Raw genomic sequence first — 6,992 nt, 5'->3', positions numbered from 1 at the left:
GGACCTCGCAACAATGAGTAATGGCGTAGAGAACGCGTCAGACTAAGCCAAATCTCTCAGTTTTGACAACCTCCATGTAAGCACACCCTTGAGTTCCCAGGAATTTTGAATCACCTTCCGACCCAAAAACAATGAACAATAGCATAGAAAACTAACATGCATAGGAGATGTATACTATTTTTTGTGATGTCCCCAGAAGCGAACGCTGGGGGTACGTCGAACGATCAAATCATGGTGGGAACCCGAAACGATGAATAATAACACTAAAAACAGGTCAGAATAACCCAAATTTGTGAATTTTGACGACCCTCACGTAAGCGCACCCTTGGGTTCCTTGGTATTTCGAATCGCCGCGCGGCGCAAAAACTATGAGTAATAGCACAGAAAATGGTCAAAGTAGGCGAAATCTGCGATTTTTTGCGAGATCCGCGTAAACGGATTATGGGGTGTCCTAAACTTTTGGATCATCGGGGGACCCAAAAACGATAAGTAATAACATAAAAAATTTGGCAATAATAGGTGAAATCTGTAATTTTTTAGGATATCTCCGTAATAGGATACCGGGGTTCGCCGAGTGTTAAAATCATGGCAGGACCCAGCAACAATGAGTAATAGCATAGAAAACGGGTTAGACTAAGCAAAATCTCTGAGTTTTGATAACCTCCATGTAAGCACATCCTTGAGTTCCTAATCAGTGGAAAAAATAGCGTGCTACATGATTTAGCACCATCCTTCTCCAAATTCTATACAGGTTATAGTGTGCTATTTTTGAAATAGCGTTTTGCATGAAATTTTCAAGCATATCACAAAATTTAAGGCTTCCATAATTTGCAAGGAAAGGGAACACTCCAAATTAAATCAGCATACTGTTAAACGTAGCTTATCTGTTCCTTGAACATGAGATATAAACCTGTATCATGGTAGTTTAAATCCTTCGGTTGTTAGAGATAGAACCGTATGCCTATTTATCTCTTATTCTCCCTATCTTGTACTCCAAGTTATGTATGCCTCTGAGGGAGTTGTCCCTTCCATTACATCTAGCTGCCGCACATAAGCCTCCACCATCCGATCCTTTGCCATGACCTCCTCCAGCTCCACCTTTGCTGCCCTCTCCGGCCAAATCACCGAGAAGCTAACACGCAGCAATTATATCCTATGGCGCACACAAATCACACCGCAGATTAGAGGATCTGGCTTCTTCGGCTACGCTGATGGCTCCATGCCAGAACTAGCCAAGGTCGTCATCACCAAGGACAAAGATGGGAAGCCGGAAACTACCCCAAATCCTCTTCATCCGATCTGGATTAGGGAAGATCAACAGGTACTTGGATACCTTCTGAATAACCTGTCAAAAGAGGTGCTCGTGCAGGTGACTTCGATCGCTCATGCCAACGAGCTCTGGGCAGCGCTTGTGAACATGTTCTCCTCGCACTCGCTGTCCCGCGTCAACAACATCCGCATTGCATTAGAAAATGCGCAGAAGGGGAACCAGACCGTGGCGACCTACTTCGCCCAGATGCGGTCTCTCGCTGATGAACTTGCTGCAGCAGGCAAGCCAATTCCAGATGAAGAACTGGTCTCCTATATCCTTGCCAGGCTTGATATGGAATATCAGCCACTGGTGTCGGCACTTGATGCTCGCACCACCATGGTCTTCCTTGATGATCTGTTTGCTCAGATGAGTAACTTTGATCAAAGGGTGGCCCTCTTCCAGCGAGTAAACTCCAGCGGCGGCTTCAAGTCCTCCGCAAACGTGGCCGCTCGCAGTCGCGGTGGTGGCTTTCATCATCGCGCACCACCTCGCAATCAAGGGAAGAACACCGGCGGCGGCGGGAACAACACCAACAACTCCTCCAGCGGCCAGAACGGTGGCAATAGCGGGCGATCTTCCTACAAGAACAACAAAGATCGCCGCCCCTCCAACTCCAACAAATCCCGTTCCGATGCCATCAAGTGTCAAATCTGTGGCAAACTTGGCCACTCCGCCAAGGATTGTTGGTACAGATTTGATGAGGATGACACCTCCTCCCAAGATGAAAAGGTGGCCGGAGCAGCTGATGGATCCTATGGAGTGGACACAAACTGGTATGTTGATAGTGCAGCTACGAACCACATCACTAGTGAGCTTGAAAAAGTAACCATAAGGGAAAAATACCGTGGCCAAGATCAGATTCACACTGCTAGTGGAGAAGGTATGAAACTCCATCATGTTGGTCCCTCAATTATTAAAACCCCTCATCGCAAAATCCATCTCAGAAAGATATTGCATGTTCCTAGTGCCTCTAAAAGTCTCCTTTCTGTTCATCGCATTGCCATTGACAATCATGTTTTCCTAGAGTTTCACCCCTTCTTTTTTTGATCAAGGATCAGGTCACGGGGAAGGTGCTCTATCGAGGTAGATATGTTCAAGGGCTCTACCCCTTGATTCCGGAGATTAGGCGTTTCAACAAACAAGTGTTTAGTGCCACCAAATTATCTTCATCAAGGTGGCATGATCGATTAGGACATGCAGCTTTTTCTTTAGTTGAGCGAGTGCTTAGGAAAAATAAGCTCCCATATGTTGGAGAGCGAGATACTGAAATTATTCGTGATTCTTGTCAAAGAACAAAACGTCATCAGTTACCTTATCTAATATCTAATAGTGTTTCTACAAAACCATTGCAACTGATCTTTTCTGATGTGTGGGGACCTGCTCCCTCCTCGGTTGGTAGACACACATACTATGTTAGTTTCATCGATGACTATAGCAAGTATTCTTGGATCTATCTTCTCAAGAAGAGATCAGATGTGTTTCACGTATTCCTTAATTTCCAAGCACTCGTTCAACGCAAATTTTATAGCAAAATTCTTGCTGTTCAATCTGACTAGGGAGGGGAGTATGAAAATTTAAACTCCTTCCAAGAGATTGGTGTCTCACACCATGTCTCCTGTCCACATGCCCATCAACAAAATGGGTCAGCTGAACGAAAACATCGCCACATTCTTGATGTTGGCCTATCTCTTCTTGCGGGTGCGTCTATGCCCCTCAAATTTTGGGATGAGGCTTTCCTCACGACAGTCCACATCATAAACATGTTACCTAGCCGTGTCATCAATTATGAAACTCCCATGGAAAGACTTCTTCAAACCAAACCCAACAACACATCTCTTCGTGTCTTTGGTTGTGCATGCTGGCCAAACCTTAGACCCTATAATAATCGCAAACTTATGTTTCGATCCACACAATGTGTGTTAATTGGGTATAGCCCTCTCCACAAATGGGTCAAATGTCTAGATATCACCACTGGTAGGGTTTACATCTCTCGCGATGTTATCTTTGATGAAACTAAGTTCCCATTTGCCACACTCCATCCCAATGCCGGTGACCTCCTTCGCCAAGAAATACTACTCCTACCACCTAGTCTCATTCATGGGGAAAATAATTGTGTTGATCAACCATGGACTAACCCCTCTTACCACGTGCATGAGTCGTGTTCTGATGCAGGTACAATCGGTGTTGAAAACGGCGTTGAAAATGATGCTCAAAACGGTGCTCAAATCACACCAACATCGCAGTATTTCATGTGCCCCCTGATAGGGAGCAGATCCTCCTCGGGATTGCAGCTGCAGCAGGTGGACAAAAGATCCGCCCCGGAATCAGCGCCTGCCGAGGAGCCAGAAACCGCGTCGCCAGCCCCTGCGCATGCACGAGAAACCGTGTCGCCAGCCCCTGCGCATGCACGACGCGGCGGCCCGGACTCTGCAACTGACACGCGGCCTCCTCCAAGTCGCTGGCTAACTGCTGGTGGGACGCAGACGTACGCGCGTCGCCAACTGTCGTCATCAGGCGGACCGACCGGCCCTAACGACGTAACCGGCGAATCTGCCTCGGCCGACGCTCCCACCAACTGCCGCCACGTCCGAGGATCCTCTCCGGCTGGAATAACAAATCCTATTCTTCCCGCAGATGCAGCAACCGCAGACAATCCTGGTGGGCGCTCCGAGGCTCCGGCTGTCCCAGGAGGATCCGCCTCGGGTCCTGCTCCTGGATCATCTGTGGCGAGTCCAGCTGCTGTATCTCCTGTGCGGCGTACCAGGTTACAAAAAGGAGTCCTTAAGCAATTCAATTACAAAACCAAATTTGTCTTAGCTTGTTCCACAGGTGAAACTGCCACGTTCAGTGAAGCACTGTCTGATGCAAAGTGGAAAAAGGCTATGGAGGAAGAATATCTAGCACTACAGAAAAATAAAACATGGCGTCTTGTGCCTGCCAAGAAAGGTAAAAATTTAGTTGATTGCAAATGGGTTTACAGAATCAAAAGAAAGTCTGATGGTACTATAGATCGTTATAAAGCAAGACTAGTTGCAAAAGGGTTTAAGCAAAGGTATGGCATAGATTATGAGGACACCTTTAGCCCTGTTGTCAAAGCTGCTACTATACGACCGGTCCTGTCCATTGTTCTATCCAGGGGATGGAGCCTATGACAGCTAGATGTACAGAATGCATTTCTCCACGGTGTTCTGGAAGAGGAAGTTTACATGAAACAACCTCCTGGGTTTGAGAGCTAAAATGCACCCAACTATATGTGCAAACTTGAGAAAGCTCTCTATGGTTTGAAACAGGCTCCAAGAGCGTGGTACTCACGTCTCAGTCAAAAATTACAAGCCCTTGGTATTAGATCTTCAAAGTCTGACACATCTCTTTTCATCTATAATAAGTCACATACATCTATCTTTGTGCTTATTTATGTTGATGATATTATTGTTACAAGTTCATCTAATGAGGCAGTGACAGGACTGTTAAAGGACTTATGTGCAGAGTTTGCTCTTAAAGATCTAGGTGATCTTAATTTCTTTCTAGGAATAGAAGTTAAGAGGCTTGGAGATGGCCTTCATTTATATCAAGAAAAATATGCTACAGATTTGGTAAATAGAGTTGGGTTGCAAGGATGTAAGCCTTCGTCAACTCCTTTGTCTAGTACAGAGAAATTGTCTCTTACAGAAGGAGATCTCTTAAATCAAGAGGACATCACTAGGTACACAAGTCTAGTAGGGGCACTTCAATACTTAACCCTCACAAGGCCTGATATCTCTTTTGCTGTTAACAAAGTATGTCAATTCTTGCATGCACCCACTACTGTTCATTGGACTGCTGCTAAAAGGATAGTGAGGTATATTAAGAATACTATCAATATTTGTCGAAACTTCAACAAGTCTTCATCTACACTTGTCAGTGCTTTTGCAGACTCTGACTGGGCAGGTTGTCCAGATGACAGACGTTCCACTGGTGGGTTTGCTGTTTTCTTTGGACCTAATCTTATTTATTGGTGTGCAAAGAAACAGGCTACTGTCTCTATAGATCTAGTACAGAGGCAGAATATAAAGCATTAGCTAATGCTACTGCAGAGATCATCTGGGTACAGTCTATGCTAAAGGAACTTGGTGTAAAATACACTCAGGCTCCATGTTTGTGGTGTGATAATCTTGGCGCCACTTACTTATCTGCTAACCCAGTATTTCATGCAAGGACAAAACATATTGAGATAGATTTCCACTTTGTCAGAGAAAGAGTTGCAAATCGACAATTGGAAATTCGTTTTGTGCATTCAGAGATCAGGTGGCTGATGGATTCACCAAGGCTCTATCAACAAAATATTTTGAGGAGTTCAAACGTAATCTCAACTTGACGAAGTTGTGATTAAGGGAGAGTGTTAAATATAGCTTATCTGTTCCTTGAAAATGAGATATAACATGTATCATGGTAGTTTAAATCCTTCGGTTGTTAGAGATAGAACCGTATGCTATAGTGATGCTATAACGACGAAATAACATGATATTTTTAACGTGGTTGTAATAAGTGATGTTTTTTTTGTTAGGCTTGGGAGGTACGAGAATTTCAGATGATGAAGGAGTCATTTGAGCCTTCGACGTTGCTAAAGGAGTTGGAAAGATTCATAGAGATCGGACTGCTTTGCGCCCAGGAGGTTCCGGAAGATCGACCCACCATGCCGGATGTTCTCGAGATGCTAAACGGCGAGGATAGTCTACCAACCCCAAAGAAACCTGGGTTCATTATCAGCGTTTCGTCGGAGTGTTTGCCAACCGTACGATAGCTATTATTTGAAAGCGTCTGATTGTGCCATTGAATGTGTTTGAATCAGAGGGGGTGGAAACACTTCTGTGTCATCTGTCAGGTTTGAATCAGATGGACTGCTTGCCGGTAGAGAAGACATTTCTGTTGTCCAGCATGTTGAAGTACAAAAACTTGGTACCTAATATCATTGTCGGCTTAAAGGTGGGGCCTTGGTCCACTTAAACGGTCCTATCAAATACTGTTGAAATTTGGTACCACGGCAGCCTGACAATCAGGCCCTACCGGGGTAACTGATTTTTTTTTACGCACGGTACCTATAGTTTTCTGTGAAAGTTTAAAAGTTATGGTATTTTGTTTTGCAATTGAATGAATCCACATGTCTTCAAATCTTTTGTGAATACGTTATTTTTATATTTATTAATGGAAACATCCTGGCTAATTGCCATCGCGAAAAAAAAGGTTGTGTGGGATCGAATCGGCCGATCGGACCATGGCCTTGCATTAATAACTAATAGTATTATCGTCGTGCGGTATGGGCAGCGTAACCACCATAAAGTTTACCTATGCACACATAAAAATATATCGGATAATAGTACTATGTAGTTATTTTAAACCAAAAAATAACGTTAATGTTAATGCCTACACGTATGGCACGAAGCAACATGGTCTAAACGTCTTTATTATCATCCATATTGTACGTCAAAACAGATAACATCAAAGGGAATTTTTTTGGTTCTTTGGCTTAAAAATGTTTTATCTCGTAATTAAAAAATCCGTTTTCATCATGAAATCTGTCTTGACGAGATGTTCAAAACTAGATTCCATGTCGATATGTTTCGATGAAATTTTTTTTAGCCAAAAGTTGCCATGATGTTTACACTGTAGTTGCCATATTACACTAAAATTGACATGACATATT

At 43.9% G+C, this 6,992-nt stretch overlaps 1 non-coding gene across 1 annotated transcript; it reads left to right on the top strand.

Moving 5' to 3' along the window:
- The first annotated feature begins 1,555 nt into the window (after positions 1-1,555).
- LOC123423535 lies at positions 1,556-1,694 on the top strand. Its single transcript, XR_006621162.1, has one exon. It is a non-coding gene; the product is annotated as a small nucleolar RNA Z247 (small nucleolar RNA).
- Positions 1,695-6,992: the final 5,298 nt, after the last annotated feature.

The sequence above is a fragment of the Hordeum vulgare genome, chromosome 1H, assembly GCF_904849725.1.
Source record: "Hordeum vulgare subsp. vulgare chromosome 1H, MorexV3_pseudomolecules_assembly, whole genome shotgun sequence".
Taxonomy (NCBI): Eukaryota; Viridiplantae; Streptophyta; class Magnoliopsida; order Poales; family Poaceae; genus Hordeum; species Hordeum vulgare.
Note: the sequence above shows the minus strand (reverse complement) of the source record. Positions and strands in the feature narration are given on the sequence as shown.